This window comes from Bidens hawaiensis, unplaced genomic scaffold, assembly GCF_021521415.1.
Source record: "Bidens hawaiensis isolate Kalapana, Puna unplaced genomic scaffold, B.hawaiensis_p1.1 tig00005162_1, whole genome shotgun sequence".
Classification (NCBI taxonomy): Eukaryota; Viridiplantae; Streptophyta; class Magnoliopsida; order Asterales; family Asteraceae; genus Bidens; species Bidens hawaiensis.
The window spans coordinates 66,029-83,569 of record NW_027491330.1 but is presented as its reverse complement, the minus strand read 5'-3'; the positions used below and the strand labels follow the sequence as shown (position 1 = coordinate 83,569).

Below are 17,541 nucleotides of genomic sequence, written 5' to 3'. Positions count from 1 at the left end.
AACTAAAATGTTTCCCCATCATTCCCGTTAAAAAACTAAAATACACAATGACAAAAATAAACAAAAAATACAATGATAACAATAAACTGACGCAATAGATCGCAAAATAAAACACAATGTTAAGTAATATATAAAATATTAAGAAAAAAGACACAATGTAAAGAAAAAAACACAATTAATAACGAAAATAAACAAAAAAACACAATAATAAATAAAAAGACACTGATCTTTAATTATTCCTCAACATTGTGTTTTTTTTTGTTTCTTTTTTTAGAACGATAAATACGGTAGAAACATTTTTGTACGTGTTTTTACTTTTTTTGTTTTTTAATTAAATTTGTGTTAAGATTTTTTATTAATTTATTATTATTTTTTTAAGAGTTTTTAGTTAAAAATTCTTTTCATCCTCTAATTTTTGTTTCTATTCATAGAATAACTTAATTCAACATAATATATAATATTATGTTCTTGAAAAACAGAAGGGTGTTACAATCAGTAGTGCTTATATTTTCTCATAATTTATAATATCAGGCTGCATTTGAAGTGTACATAGATCATGTGAAAATATCCTTGATGTGCTTTATTTAGAGTACAAACAAGCAAGCGATGCCGAACAGTTTTAGCTTGATGGCAGGGTAACACCTGCTATCTCTCAACTTCACAGACGAAATGGATTTCTTTTACATTGACTTAAATTTGAAATTATGTGGTTGAGATGGCTGCCAATCTCACCGGCCTTCAACCGCATTTGAAAGCTTCTCTTAAGAAGCTCTAATGTTCTTGGTTATGATAAGGTATTTTTATCTATACAACACATTTATATGTTGATCCCTTAAAACATTATTAATGCAAGAATATAATGTCACACCCCCAACCGACGAAGGATTATATATTAGGGCGTGAGCGTTGATGGTTCATAGCATATTGCACTAATTAAAGTTATAATATTTATTTATCACATTAAAACATGTCACACATTACAAATAGTTTTAAATTAAGTAATAACATAACATAAAGATAACGTTGTTTATTGTTTTATTAGCCTAGGTCCATAGCGGTACTACGTTTTGAACTTCAAATTAAACATGTCAAAATAAATGAATATACAAAAAAGTAAAAAAGGACTAAAAGTTAAACAAGAAAGCTAGTAAAAAAACTTATAAAATAAAAGCTTATTTCAATCATCTTATTCTAATATGTTACTAGACTTGTTTAAAAATGTCATGTCATGTTAATCTAATTAAAAAATAAATAATTAATATCATTTAATTTTAAAAAAATCTTTTCAAATATAACTTATGTTGAATGTTAAATTACCAAAAAAAAAAAAAAAAAGATTTGTCAAATTACTCTAGCATCCCTTTATTTAAATAATTTCAAAAATAAAAAGAAATGATATGATTGTTTTTTTTAACTCATTGTTAGTTATATATCCGTTTTTTTTACATCTAGTCAAGTACCTGGTTTTTACTAAACTAACAATCATCCAAGTTAACCAAGTTTCTAACCAATCAAGTATCTAAACAAATCAAGAAGTCACATACCCAAATTAACTCAGCAAATCAAATATTCAGTTACCCGGTTTGGCAAACAAATAATTGTTCAAGTTAATCAAATTAACTGATTAAGCAAGTAACTTAAACAAGTCAAATATTTGGATTTTACAAATCTAATAAAAATACAAGAGTTACTCATTTCAATGCAAGTGTTAGCTTGGTGTTACTGTTTATTTATTTTAACGAGAGCTCAATCGGACGCGCATGCAACTGATCAAATCAGTTAGACGATTTTAAATTAATCAAAATATTAGTGCTGGTTTATATATATATACCTCAATCATGTTTGTCTTGTTAGATTCGGTTGACCACCGCTGGCCGACGTTAATTCAAGTTGACTGAACCACACCAGGACACGCCGCTGTTGCTTCGTCACCAACACGTACAGCCGGACGGTTTGTAATATTTTGGAGGTAGGAGAGTTAAAGTGGGTGAGGCTTGGTTTGCTGCATGTCGTTGATTAATGGGGATGGCAGAGTATGGTTGGGTGATACTGTCGATGGATCAGGAGTGGCTAACAAGAGAGGTTGTGTAGGATATATATGTATTACAAGAAGAGCCAATGCATGTGAAGTTTTAAAGATTTTCATTTCTTGTAGGTTTAGAAAAGAGAGAAATAAATAAATAAATAAAAATTATGTATATGTGTGATATATGTACCGTAGAGCTAGAAGTGAGGAAGAATTGTTACACTTGTTTAATTTTATCAATAGAATTTAACAGTAAGCGTTTGCGTGGTGCGGTTTTAGGCCAAAACCGAACCAAAAGCTAAAACTTCGGTTTTTAAAATTTTAAAACCATTTGGTTTCGGTTTTTTGGTTTCCGTTTCGGTTTTTTTCGGTTTTTTCCATTTGAGCGTTAAAAATTATAGGCCGAAAATAAAGTTTGTCGAAAATAATGAATCTAGGTAGAAATAATTTTGTTAATCTTTAACTAATAGTCTATTATACATTTGCCAAAAGTATTTGAGTTACATATATATTAAATCCTTATAAAATACTTAATATAAAAACTAAAAAAATAAAAATATAGAATTCCGGTTCGGTTCGGTTTTTTTGGTTTTTGTTACATGCAAAACCAAAACTGAACAGCTAGTTCGGTTTTTACAAAAACATAAAACCAAACCATCGGTTTTTGTTTCGTCTTGGTTTTCGGTTTGGATTTTTTGGTATTTTTGGTTTTGGATCGGTTTTTTCGATTTCTTGCACACCCCTATTTAACAGTTTAGGATGCATACTATTTTAGCCTTAACGCATGTAAACACGTGCCTCTGTCGCGTTGTATACCCTGGGTAACATGTGTTTCCTTCATTTTATATTTCATAACGTTGATATCTTAATTTCACAAAATCGCGGACGTTACCAAGTCTAAGAGGATGACAAACTATGAGTAGTCAGCTACGATGTTGGTATTATGAATTCACCACAAACTCAAAACAAATATTCGACGTCCACCAAATGTTTAAGACTCGCCAAATAAAATATGATTAGTCGTTAAGGCTTAGTCGAAAATGATGGATTTCAATGAGAGATAATGATGCAGTTATAGGTCTATGTTATATTATTTTAGTGTTCCATAAACATTTTAAATAGATGGACATTACAAATATTAAAGAGAAAACATAAACAACATATCTTTTAGTATCAAATAAGAAAAATATCAACTAACTTGAGACGTCATAAAATAATAGAAATGAGCATTGGAAAAATGTATATAGAAAATCCAATATTGTGTATGAGTGAATAATAATCATTCATATTATAAGAAACGCAATTCCGGAATGATTAATTTAGTAAACCAAGAATTTTTTTAATCAGTATATGTAAGAAAGTACATTAAATACAGATATTATAAAATATCATAATTTATTTTCGTACATGGTAAAAATAGAAATTTGTTTAAAAACAGTACCGTTAATTTAGCGGGAAAAGAAAATTAATTGATTGACTTATCAATCTTGGAGTATATTATTTTGTAATTTAAAATATTGTATGAGTTAAACAAAAAAATTTATAAATAAATTAATTAAGCATGTTAAAAAAATCCATAACAATCATATGATTCTCTAATTTATTGGTCATAATAATGTATTTAAAAATAGTTAATGCATTGACTATAATTTTAAGATAATAAATGTGTTGACTATAATTTAAAAATATGTATAATGGTCATATAATATAAGTTGACATTTGATATGGATTTAGAATTATTTAAATCTGAATAAATCTTATAAGGCTTGATATTTTATTTTCATTTTGAATTAATTAATTGTGAAGAAAATCAAAGAAGTGTTTGTTATATATAGAAACAATAGGGTTGGATCAATAAAAAGAGACCATGTGTCCAATAACTTTATTATTTTAATAGTATAGTTAGATATAATATATATGTTCATGAAATACAAAAAAGGGGTTAAAATCATTATACTTGTACTTTCTCATAATTGATAATATCATTCATAATAGGCTGCATTTTAAGTGTACGTGGATCAAGTGGAAGTTCCCTTGTGGATGTGTTTTATTTGGGTACAAACGAGTTAAGTTGAGCTGAGAACAAGCCTTACAATACTTGAGCTCGGCTCGTTATATTTTTAACATGCTCGAGCTTAAGTTCGGATTGAATCTAGTCTATGTGTTTTGGGATCCAGTGACGGACAATATAAACTAATATAGAAAAATAAATAAGTAATATAGTGATGATATGTATTTTCACTCTAGCATTTATTGTACACCAAACCAACGTTTTTAATAGTTAAAATTTGGTTCCCACCTATCTTCCTCATATTTTAACCTGAACTCCATCTCCGGCATCTTACACAGGCACCGCAAAATTTCAAGCGAGTCCAAGTTCAATATTTTTCTTTTCATCGAGCTCAGTGTATGGATACATTCTCTCTAGTTCCATAGAGCTCAGTGTCAAAATTTCACATGGTCAGTTAAGATTATATCACCACCACTAAAAAATATTTCACAGGGGTTGGCCGATCCCCCTACTTAGAGTGTAGGTATGCCCTTGTTGGGATAATCTCGACTCGTAAACAAGGAGTGAAGATAGAGCAAAGTATAACCCAAATTGACCCGTATCATAAATGGATTGAAATTGCCACTTGTAAGTAGTGGTGCGCAAATTAGGTTTTTCTAATACACAGTTCTGGGTATGGAACCGGGTTGGGTATGACCAAGTAACTCTGGTTGGCTTCCGGTTCGGGTATAGTCTCAAAAAAATACCCTAAGCACCGGGTTCGGGCCGGGTATAGAATTGGATATTCTAAAACCGGTATTTGAATACCATATTTCCGGGTAGTGAAAAAATCTTATTTTCGGTGGGTTCTTCGGGTATTTTTCATATTTAGATTGGATTTTTTAGGGGCTGCACGTTTTAGGGTTACTTTTCACGTAGGTATTTGGAAAACCCGGTTTCGGGTATGGAACCGGTTTCAGTTTTCAGGTATTACCGGGTACAAATCGGGTCCGGTTCCGGGTACGGGTTTTGGTACTGAAATGCATACCCTATCCGTACCATACGAGTAGGGTCAGGTACAGGTTTGGGTATAAAAAACCCGGATCTAGTTTATTTCAGGTCCGGTTACGGGTTCGGGTTTTTTGTGCACCTCTACTTGTAAGATAGATTATGGAGGTTTGATATTCAAGAACGAATTGATACAGCTCACAAAAATATAAAAAAAAAACGTACATGATGAATTTGGATTGAATAACTCTCAATCTTATTAACCAGAAAAATATAACTCTAAAAGTGATAGCAAACTCATAATCATAACCACAATCACAACATATATTAGGTTATATAGACCATGACTCGGTACAATTAGCGATGAACTTGAACTCCAAATCAGATTAAAATAATATATTCCCATGTTTATATAGTAATCTAAATAGCTATCATGTTTATATCTTAAAACATTATTGATTCAGGAACTTGTGACCTTTTTAACATTGTTACTGCACGTGAAATATGATTTGTTTCCAACCAACTTACAACTTACCATGCTTATGTTATTGTAAGTTAGTGATTTACCCGCCGCGTTGTGGCGGGCAACTGGTAAAACCTCCAATGTTGAAACCCGGGTGTTGGTAAACCCCGAGTGTTACAACGCTGAGTTGACGAGAATTTGAACATTAACGGTAAGGCTCGCTACACTCTGGACACCGTTGGCAAACACGGGCGGTGATAAAACTCAGACGTTGTCAGTCTCGACATTGAGGCAGTAACTCGACATGAATCGGTCAGTTTCTGTTACTTTCATTATGGTACCGGAGCTAAAAGAACGGAAAACATATAAAAATTGAGGTGGACCAATGAGGTGACATCGGTCTGTAAACTCGGGCGTTTGTAAAACCCTAGTGTTGTTGGTCCTGGGCGTCAAGGCTATGAGTCTAAGCAAAATTAAAAATGGGTGAAAACCAAAAATATACGCGCGTTGCGACCGCAAACTAATAAGAATTTGCCAGGAATGGACTGATAAAAAAGACTCGCGTGAAAAAAACCGCATTGCGACCACGAGCTGAATTCGGCCGGAATCATTTGACTATAAAATCTATTTAGGACAATTCACTAATTTTTATGTCTTACTAGTAAAAGCTGGCTGTTTATCTTGCTTGAGACAACAAATGAATACAAGCTAAAATATGATTATTGATTATGGAGCCATTGAATTCTTACCCACATATTAATAAAACAAGACAGAAATAAAACCCCATTATTTATTAACACGGTGCGCGGGTCAAACCATGTTGACCCTTTAGAGTTTAGACTTGTATCAGCCCATGTTTCCCATACAAACGCACTTGATCTGCAAAACATAGATCATGTTTTAGCATACATAGATATAAGTATATAACTGCATGTTGCAAAAAATGGAAAAAGTTATATTTTAAATGTCCGGTTGGTTTCAATGGTATTTGAACACCATTATTTCTATTTGGGAAATGCAACATGATTCATATAAATAAAATTTTCCAATTATACTGCATCAAAAATTATCTTTATGTGCAGATACAAAAATTTATATGAAAATTATCTTTCCAAAGTAAAAAAAATATGGTGTGTTGGGTACTTACTTCAAGATACTCGTCTAATCCGTATTTAGAAGATTCCCGTCCTAAACCAGACTGCTTAAAACCTCCAAATGGTGCTCCCTGCGTATGATCCAAATAAAATAACTATAAACTACTTAATTAGTTAAGAAACAACTAATTTTGATAAACTTCTTTCTACCGGTGAAGCGAACAATCCCTCATTTACTCCAACAATGCCATATTCAAGAGCTTCACACACGCGCCATGAACGCTGAATATTGTTTGTGAACAAGTAAGCAGCTAATCCTGCAAAGTTTATATCAAATATATGTCTTAAATTTAACTAATTAACAAAATAATGTAAATGATCAGACACCAATATATAGATCATATATATAAAAACCATATTCAGTGTCATTAGCAATCTGTATAGCCTCTACTTCTGTTTTAAACCGTATAACTGGCGTAACGGGTCCAAATATTTCCTCCCTGTCATAACAAAGATTGAAGTATTAGTCAATTACAGTAAATTTTTTTGTAAAATGTTTTGAAATTACCTTGCTATAAGCATCTCATTCTTGACATCACTTATGATTGTTGGTTCATAAAAAGTAAACCCGAGGTTATGCCTCTTACCGCCAACAACAACTTTCGCTCCCTGTTATTAAACAATATTTTTATAATAGTCACAAAAGTTGTAAAAATTCTACTACAAGATATTAAAAAAATTGATGATCAAACATTCAAACCTGTGAGATAGCATGTTGCACTAATGATTCAACCTTCTGTACAGCAGCTTCATTGATAAGTGGTCCCTGCAAAATGTTATTTTAAGTACCAGTTGACATTTTTTTAAGAAATTGACTTTTTTTATGTACCTGTGCTACATCTTCACTAAGACCATTGCCAACTTTAAGGCTCTGAACAGCACTTGAGAAGGCATTTATAAATTTGTCATATATGCCTACAAAGATAGTAGTTCTCTTGTCATGCCAGAAAGAAAGAAAAAATTAGATTAAAAGATTTGGTTTTTTGTTATACCTTCTTGCACAAGTAATCTATTTGTGGCATATACATGTTTGTCCACTGTTACGGAATTTAGTCGCCAACTGAAATAATCGCATAATAATATGAAAAAAGTAACCGCTTTATGCACGGTCTTAAATATAAAATGTATTTCACTTACGCTCGCTTTTAGTGCCGCTTCTAGGTCTGCATCATCAAAGATTATGAAAGGTGCGTTACCACCAAGTTCAAGCGAGACCTGCAATAATCATAGGTTTATAAACATTAAGGATTGCAATAAAGTTTCAGGTAACCCGAGAACATTAATTTAAATAAAATTACTTTTTTAACAGTGTCAGCTGCACCAGCCATTAATTTCTTTCCAACAGCTGTTGAACCTGTAAATGTGATCTTTCTTACTTGTGGGCTTTCAAGTATAGAACTTCCGATTTTAGGAGCATCTCCCATTACCACATTTAAGACACCCTGTGATTTGATAAAATGAAGCATAGTTAAATTTCACATATGGACACATATCATCGTTCATCGGTGGATGTTTATAAGACTTACAGGCGGGATTCCATATTGAAGTGCCAGCTCAGATGCTGCTAAGGCGCTTAACGGTGTCAGCTCAGATGGTTTTATGACCACGGTACACCCACACGCAAGAGCAGGTGCAACCTGACATAATATTATTACAAAAATTAACCTTTTGAAACTTTCATATAAGAATCAAATCGATCCCTTTATTAATAAACGGGTCAATATTTACCTTCCTGGTAACCATTCCCAAAGGGAAATTCCATGGAGTGATCGCGCCAACCACACCAACAGGCTGCAAATCATTTTAAAATGTCTCAAAAAGAACATATGCAGAAAACAAGTTATGTGACTTAAATAACCACCTGCTTTAGAACAAACAAGCGGCGATCAGGCAGTGGTGACGGAAGTATATCACCATACACGCGTTTTGCTTCCTCTGCAAAGAACTCAATGTGACCAGCCGCAGATACAACCTGCAAAACTTGAGAATCACAAATGTGCATTTGTGTTGAAAAACATGAATGATTTACAAACCTCTGTGATGGCTTCTTTTAGAGGTTTGCCTTGTTCCAAAGTTATTAGTTGTCCGAGCTCTTCTTTATGTTCGATCAGTAAGTTATACCATTTACGTAGGCGAGTACTCCTCTCAGCAGCAGTAAGCTTGCTCCAATCTATCCAAAAAATGTGGTGAAACATATTATAATTATAACAACATGATGACGGCTAAAGCTATATTGTAATTAGTTGTGTTGTAAGCAACTTGAAGATCATACGACTAAAAGCATTGTAGGCTGAAGCAATTGCATCTTTTGTTTCCCTCTCGCCCATGCACGCAACCGAAGCTATAACTTCCCCAGTAGCAGGGTTGTGAACCTACAACAACTAATATGATTAGTGTGTTATAATTTGTCAAATATATTAACTATCAAGCGTTGATATCAAATTATTTTGACAATCATAATCAGTCCCAGATCCTCATAATTGGTCATTAAAAGTTTAAATTGCAATAATGATCAGTTTAGCATACATATCCAAACACCCCATGAAAAATAATCGCATATAGATGTTTCTAACGACTAGGAAATTCATAAGAATTTTATGTTGATTTCCGTTTAGTGATTTAATGATTTAAGTGTCATCAAGTCATTTTAGTCAATCGGGATAAGAAAAATACGCTTAAATATCAATTTGAGTTAGGAGATGTCATGTGGATTGCATATGCATAGTTTATGAAAAATTCCATGTATGTCTAATAAATAGAAACCGATCATCGACGGTAAGTTGGGCGATCAAGCCTCTTGGCCTATTGGCACCAAGCGCCTCTCCCTACCAAAGTGGTGACTGGTGTGGGTTCGAGTTATGTGGGCAATAGATGTATTTTAGAAGATTTTATGTAACAACGTGAAAATTTCGAGTTTAAAGTATCAACTTTCCAAAGTCTAGGGATTAAAATTGTCAAAATCCAAACTTGAGGGTTGAAAATGAAAATTTGGTTTTCCTGACCCATCGCGCTACGCGATGAGTCAGAAGAGACTCCCATCGCGTACCGTGATGGGGAGTCTGACAAGTTGTGACACGTGTGCCACGTGGCACACGGTGGCAGTGTCTGCCGCCACGTGTCACCACGTGGCAACACTGCTGACGCGTGTCGCCACGTGGAGCGGTGCCTGCCACGTGTCGCCACGTGGCAAGGCTAGGCAGTGACTCGACAGACCTATATCGCGGTACGCGATAGGTCTATCCAGGAGCCCATCGCGTACCGCGATGAGGTCCCAAAAATTGCCTATAAATAGCGGCCATGGGATCTCATTCCAAGCATTCCAAAATCAGCTCTCACCTCTCTCTACTCTCTCACTAGAATACCTTGAAATTCGTGCCTCGTTTCCTCGATAAGCGTGTCTCGAACCTTCAAATTGTGTACCAACGATTCCTTAAAGTTTGTGCCACCCTCCACCCTCATTCATTCAGAAGGCGTTGTTGTAATGGCAAAGAGTTCCGAAAGACGTGCTGACAAGTGTTGAAGTTGGCATATCAAAGTTGATCGAGAAAAGTAAAGCGGCGTCGGAGTGCTGCTTATTTCTCTAGAGTTTCGATACGCCACTAAGGTTAGGCGTAATAATAAATACAATATAATTCAATATTATATTCAAGGCTTAAGCCTTAAGTCGAGGTTATACTCGATGCCTCGATAAAAGAAAAGAAAACATAACAAAGAAACAAATGAAAGTATGATTGTTGAATATTGTGATAACATAGATATGTGTGTAAGTATATATGTATATATTCTTTGTTATGAGAATACTAGTTTGAGGCCCGTGTATTACACGGGTAATTGTTGAAAAGTTTAAATTTTAACTATTAAGTGAAATATATTCAACAAATTGATCATATATTGTTAATACAATTACTATTAACATTAAAATTACAGAAATTAGATAACTAAGATTACATAAATATGTTACAAATAAGTAAAAACTTCCTTTTACACTACATTTGTGATTGGATTTGTAGATATACATTGTTTACCAAAAATCAAATTTTTTAGTCAATTTCTGCTTGTAACTCTTAATAAGGTAACATATAGGTCTGCTTATAACTCTTGATATATCCACGTATAGCTTTCCTTGTGACAAAAAAGGTTCTCTAAATACATACAAACTCTAGATTTAAAGTTGGTGAAATTACTTAATTAAAAGCATTTGATAAATTACTTAATTAAAAGCATTTGATATTTTAAACCGAAAATTTGTTTCAATCCCATTCTATAATTTTCGTTTTTCAAAAATCATTTAGGGATATTGAAACCTAGAATATCGTTTTCATCATTTTTTTATATAATTCAAATATTATATTAACTTATTAATTTTATTTTTATACAAATACAACGAATTATAATTATGCTAGTTTGAGGCTCGTGTATTACACGAGTAATTGTTGAAAATTTTAAACTTTGACCATTAAGTGAAATACAGTCAACAAATTTAAAATTGCATAAAGTGATTATTATAACCATGTTCAAATAATAATGATTATTCTGAGTTAAAAGAATTTTAAAAGATTTAAAGTTGCATAAAGTGAAGGTAGTGATTCTTATATATAATAGCTGGAAACCAGCGGGGCTTGTCCCAATGGCCAGGAACATGATGGATGACCCGGGCGTCCCTGGTTCGAATCCTGATTCCGACCGGATTTTTCCAGAGCTAAAAACCTGTCGTGCCTTCAGGCGGGGTGAGCAAACTGGGTTTTACCGGGAATGCCAAGCCAAACTTGGATGCCAACGTGGATCCCGATCATGTCAACATAGCTGGCCTGAGTGGGGTGGTGGGGCGCATCTTAATCGCGTAGTGCTAACTTAAATGTGAAAGTCACCGTTCGAAAAAAAAAGTTGGAAGTAGGACTATCACTTTTACCCGTAACCTACAACCCAACCCAAGAAAACCTGTACCCAAATCCAAACTAACCAGACCCGAGAAACTCGAACCCGAGAAAATACTAACCCGAACCTGAACCGAAGCAATTCGGGTTGGCTCTTGTTTCAGAATTCTAAGTTTCGGGTCAACAAAAATAAAGTTTTAGTTTTTAAATCATATATATTTTTAGGTATTAAAAGCTAAGCCTTAGCCGTTGGCGTTATCAGGATTTAGTCCAAGTCGATTGTTCTCATTCCACATATAATGAATCGATTGTTTATTTTTATTATTTTGAATATAAACCATAATAAGCACTTTAATCATGTACTCACCAACATGTAAAACTAACATAACCTCGATTCGTTGTATTTGTATAAAAATAAAAGTTAACATAATATAGGAATTGTGTAAATAACTGATGAAAACGATATTCTAGGTTTCAATATCCTAAATGATTTTTGGAAAACGAAAATAATGGAATGGGATTGAAACAAATTTTTTGGTTTAAAATATCAAATGCTTTTAATTAGGTAATTTATCTTATAAGGCATATTAAATTAAATATATTTGAATTTATAGAAAAAGTATAAATCAATTCATAAAAAATATGTTTCTGAAGCATTTTGGTCTGAGTTATGAAAGAAAATATTGAAAACTAAATATTGATCTTCTTATTGCTAAAACCATTTATACTACAAAAAAAGTCATATAAATAGATGACAGATAGTTCATAGAATAAATCGTTATACATATTGATTATAATTATACTACTCAACTTCGATGATTTAATGTTAAACATCAAGATATATATACAATATTTATACAAAATGTTTGTAGAAAATTAAGAAAAATTCATATTTCATGAGTTCAAATGCATATAAGAAAATTTTAAATCCAAATTTGAAACCAATCTTATATAAAAAAAATTATATACTACTGTTTGAATCCCTGCTTAAAAACAATTTGTAGTTTACCATACAAATCCAAATTTTTCGATAATAATGCACATTTATTTTTATTTTTTTAATTTGCAATTACTTGAGACTTTCAAATTTTATTCTAACAGGTCTGCAACTTCAATTTTGATATTTTTCTTATTTCACCAGTAATGTTAATAAATGAATCAGTTAGTATTTACATTTAGGGGGTGTTTGGCCTAGCTTTTTTAACAAAACTTATAGCTTTTTTTACAAAAGAAATATAACTTAGTGTTTGGTTTAGCTTTTTAAGCTTATGCTTATAAGCTTATATAAGCTCACTTGTAGAAGCTTATGTGAAGATGGTTTTTTAGCTTATTTAAAAAAGTTTATTTGTGTAAGGTTGTAAGTTACTTATTTGTCCTCAAAAGGTGATTGATTAGTAATTATTGAAGCAACTTATTACTCTAACAAATTAAATAACGGTGGATTTAACAACTTATTAACACATAATTAACTTGTAGAATATAAGCTAATCCAAACAATTAAAAATAGCTTATACAATAATAGAAAATAAGCTATAAGCTACTTTAAAATATAAGCATAACCTATACTCGTACTATAGGTGCGAGATAAAGAAAGGGAAAGACCCTTGGACGGTGAGTGAAGCCGATCCTAAAGAGATAAGGTGAATACGCCCCCAAACTTTTAAACTTGTTTTTAAATGAGTCAAACTTGTTATGTGAAATTGTTTACAAGGAACTATGTGTTCCTAAAACCGTTATAACTATGTGTATAAACCTAGCCCTCAGGCTGTGGTATACGTATGTCTGGATCCTTACATAGGTGGTACTATGCGATGTATGGGCATGATCGCAACACCCTTGGTCGTAGGACGCTCTCCTGCAGGGAGTACGACCTTATGTGTATATTTGCGGGTACTTTACTAAGTCAAACGCTGCGGTGTTTGTTGAGGTGACCTAGCGTAGAGGCTCTAGTTTATAATGTGTTGTTTGACTTTGTTATTCCTAAGCCACGTTGGGCCGAGGCAGGCGTAGTCTCGAGGGGTAATAAAGTAAAATAAGTTAGTTTGCGTCAGCGTGTTCACCAGCATTCGTTGCTGACGTATTTTCTTACATTTTGCAGGTGAACAAGTTTAGCGCTTGGAGTGTCGAAGCGCTATTGATATATCCGATGGCTCGGATTCATTTTGTAAACTTAATATGGTGGTTTGTAAATATTAAACAAGTAAATGTTTTGTAACAACTTAAACGGGTGTTTATAATCCCGTCTTTTATATAAGTTACATTTTCGATCCTTAAAATTTTATAAGTCTTCCGTAAATTAACGCAACTCTGATCTATTTACAATTACGATACCAACTATTGAGTCACGCTCCTAGGCCCTAGACGGGGGTGTGATATTTTAGGAGTGTGCGTGTAACATCCGGCCCCTTGCACCACTAGTATTGTCCTAGTTGCCCATGAAGAGCTCACGGATTTGTTTTTTTATTGCTCAAGTGGAGACTTCCCAGGAGGTCACCCATCCTGCTACTACTTCCACCTAAGCATGCTTAACTAGTGGAGCTCTCCTCTTGTCCACTACCGTTAAGCCCAAAACGCGTTGGTGATTTAAGAGGCGAGACATTTACTTATGAAACAAGGATCTATCCTGTCCACGGCCGATGTGGGATTTGCCTAGGGTGTTATAGTGTGTGTGTTCATTGTTAAAAAAACTTAGGCAATCTGCCACAACTACAATTAGTAGAAACTTAAGTAAGCAATCAGCAGCAATTTCGACCAGTAACGACTTGGATGAACTTGGGCGTTGTTAACGCCATTAGGGTGATCAACACTATCCAAGTTACTATTATTGCTGATAGAAGCCAATCATAAGTAGTAAGTAGTTAATGTGTTAGTTACCTGTCATAGAGTTCCTGTTGATAGGAACCGAATTTTCTGCCAACAATTTTAACCGCAAACCGACACACTCTTTCAAAATGCATTGTCTTGTTAACTAAATGTTTTGATGATTTCCCAACTATAAACACACAACCATTCTCTTGTTTTCTTTCTAAGTTACCTGATTAAGATTTCGAGAGTGCATCAAAAAACTTTAACTTAAAAAGTGAGATACACGATTTAAAGAGTTATCCAGACAACTATATTAAGACTTTTAAAGTCCAGTATTACCTCTATGGTCTTGCCATCATATGCATCAATCCATTTCCCTCCGATAAGACCTTTGGTTCGAAACAATCCACTCTTTATGCGAGCCACAACATTTTCTGTTTCCATACTCATTTGCACCTTGACTGCAGAGTATATTGTGACAATCGTCAATTTCAGGTTAACCCCGTTAACTCAACTCCGTCAATTCAAACTTTAAGATCGTTGAATCTATAACGCACACTTCATTACATTTAAACTAGGGTTTAAATGACGCTTAACACTTACTACATGTGTAGTCTTTCGGGATTTGCACCGAAACGCAAACGAGTTGACGCGAACGATTGATAAATAAACGACAAACGTCAAAACACTAATTATGTGAGTATTATGTGTTAGATATATGTGTGTTACTTGATTGTTATGTGGAATGTTAAACATGAAACAAGAACCAACTAGTTTAGGCTAGAGATGTAACACTTGAAAGATTAGGGACTAGAGTGTAACTTGTATTATTATAAATATATCCTTAACTAAACCCTAACCTATTATTATTCTTTCTTCAAAAACCCGATCGGAACAAGCTCCCACCCCACCCTTGGCTGCCGTCACTTCCATACACACATTCAAGCCTTAATCAAGTGTTTAATCCAAGAACTAGGTGCTAGGAAGGTATAATTGATCATCCTTTATCTTCTTGTTGTTTGATTTTGATGTTTAATGGGTTAATCAAAAACCCTAGGCAGCCGATTTTCTTATGTATGTATGAGTTAACATGGTGGTTGTTGAATTCATGATGATTGATAACTAGTATTGATGTTGTTGCTTGATTGATTGTTGTCTTTGATTTGAGTTAAAACACAAACCCTAATCTTGTATGTATGGTGTAATTGAGTTGCATGGATAGTAGTATTAGTGTCTAGCATGCTATATGATTTATTTGTGATCCATGGCTAGTGAAATTGTTGAGTTTTGATGTGAACAGAATCTGGACAGAATGTATGTACGATGTTCAAGTGACTGTAACGAAGTGTAAACGTGAAAATTGGTTGAGATTGTGGGTACTGCAGTAAACTAGGTTGAGTCTAGTTTTCATAAAGTATAAATTCGTAATTTTTGGATAAGTGGAGGTATACTTTTATGATTTTACAAAAACGTGATGCAAAGCTGAGCTGTTAGACCTGCTGTTAGGTTATGTTGTAAATGTTATATCTCATGAACTACGAGACCAATTGGGTTGGTTCCACTTCTGGAAGTTGACTCATTGAGTTAGGAACCAAACCCAAGTGGTCTTGCATTTATTGGATTTTTCGTTTAATGGGAATTGCAAATAACATTCTGTTGCACATGAATCTGACTGATATGAGTTTGCTGTAATGTTTTAGTCATTATAAGAAAAATATGTGGAATAAAAATAAGATAAAATATGTTCTGGAAACCTAAGATATGTATGCTTCTGTGGTGATTTTTGGTGAATTAATTGAGACGTTATGATCGGTGAACTAGTGCAATCTTTCAAGTAGAAATTCTGTCATAACGAAACTAGCTGCTGAATTGTGTAGGAATGCATGAAATATGATAGTTTTTGTATAATTGTTGTATTTTGACCAAAATACCCTTGCGGGGAATAGTTGTTAGTTGATTGCCATGAATTGACCAAATTGCCCTTATGGGGAATAATGGTTAGTTAATCTTTGTTTGTTGACCAAAATGCCCTTACGGGAATAATTGCTAGTAAAGTATGTTATTAGTACGTGACACGAAAGTAATTGCTCACTCATGTATCGTATCACAATTGTACTTGTTTAAGTCACACACATTTCACAAACGAAACACGAAATCTGTTACGTGCATAGGTATTATGTGCCGAGTCTAGAGACTCGTTAAACGTACCGATACTTAGAAAATCTCTTTGTTATTTAGAACGCTAGAGAGTTTCTACGACGCACATCACTTGGTGATCTAGATCGGGATATTCTTCGCAAACAGTGAGTTTCACTTACCCCGCTCTTTGAACTGTTTTCAAACGTTTTTCACTTGGGGGAGATAACATACTCCGATAAACATATTTTCTGAGATAAACGCATATTTAAGATTTTGTTATAAATTATATATCACTTGTAAAGGCTAAGCGGCAAACGTAACATTTGAAGTCCCACACATCGGACCGGTTAATATTTGGAATAGCGAGTCACTGTTGAGTAGTACTACTGGGTTTGACAAACCCCACCCGACGTTAAGCTCAACTGGAGGTTGAGTGGGTGTAATTTTGGCTAACACTTACCATGGTCTGGATTGACCTGGTGACGGGCACTTGATAAACAGTCAGCTTCGGTCGCGAACCAGTTAGCGATACTTGTTGTATAGATTAGCTACCTATCGATATATAATTTGACATAACACTATCTGGTAATGCAAAACACTTAAACGTTGTAACGTGGTTACACAACACTTAAACGTCGTAACGGGGTTACGCAACACTTAAACGTCGTAACGTGGTTACGCAAAACACTGAATCGTCGTAACGAGGTTACGCAAAACGCTAAACGATTTATCTTATTTAACTTGTGAACTCACCAACCTTGTGTTGACACTTTTAGTATGTTATTCTCAGGTAGCCGAGGCGGGCGCGCGGTTTAGGAGCATGCATTAATTGAAAACATCTTTATTCTGCAAACTTAATTTTAACAGTTACATTTGGTTTTAAGTCGTCCTGCGTGACGCAACTTTTGAATTAAGGTTTTACGCTTCCGCACTTACTTTCATTTAAACGTTTTTCTTTGGTTTGATTATAACTAATGATTCCGATCCTGCCAGTTCACACCCTTTGACGGTAAAACTCCGTTAGGGGATTTTGAGGGTGTGACAGATTGGTATCAGAGCCATTGGTTATAGCGAACTAGAAG

At 33.9% G+C, this 17,541-nt stretch overlaps 1 long non-coding RNA gene and 1 pseudogene across 2 annotated transcripts; one reads left to right on the top strand and one right to left on the bottom strand.

The window, feature by feature from the left end:
- The first annotated feature begins 567 nt into the window (after positions 1-567).
- Positions 568-8,085, top strand: LOC143629144 (uncharacterized). The gene is made up of 3 exons (XR_013152887.1): positions 568-794; positions 7,803-7,871; positions 7,951-8,085. It is a non-coding gene; the product is annotated as an uncharacterized LOC143629144 (long non-coding RNA).
- Positions 6,256-14,770, bottom strand: LOC143629141 (succinate-semialdehyde dehydrogenase, mitochondrial-like; annotated as a pseudogene). The gene is made up of 16 exons (XR_013152883.1): positions 14,660-14,770; positions 8,914-9,013; positions 8,675-8,811; positions 8,503-8,613; positions 8,370-8,432; positions 8,168-8,278; positions 7,940-8,083; positions 7,779-7,856; positions 7,634-7,701; positions 7,471-7,556; positions 7,342-7,407; positions 7,150-7,250; positions 6,996-7,081; positions 6,792-6,898; positions 6,635-6,712; positions 6,256-6,366 (listed from the first exon to the last, which is right to left on the bottom strand). The product of XR_013152883.1 is annotated as a succinate-semialdehyde dehydrogenase, mitochondrial-like (transcript).
- Positions 14,771-17,541: the final 2,771 nt, after the last annotated feature.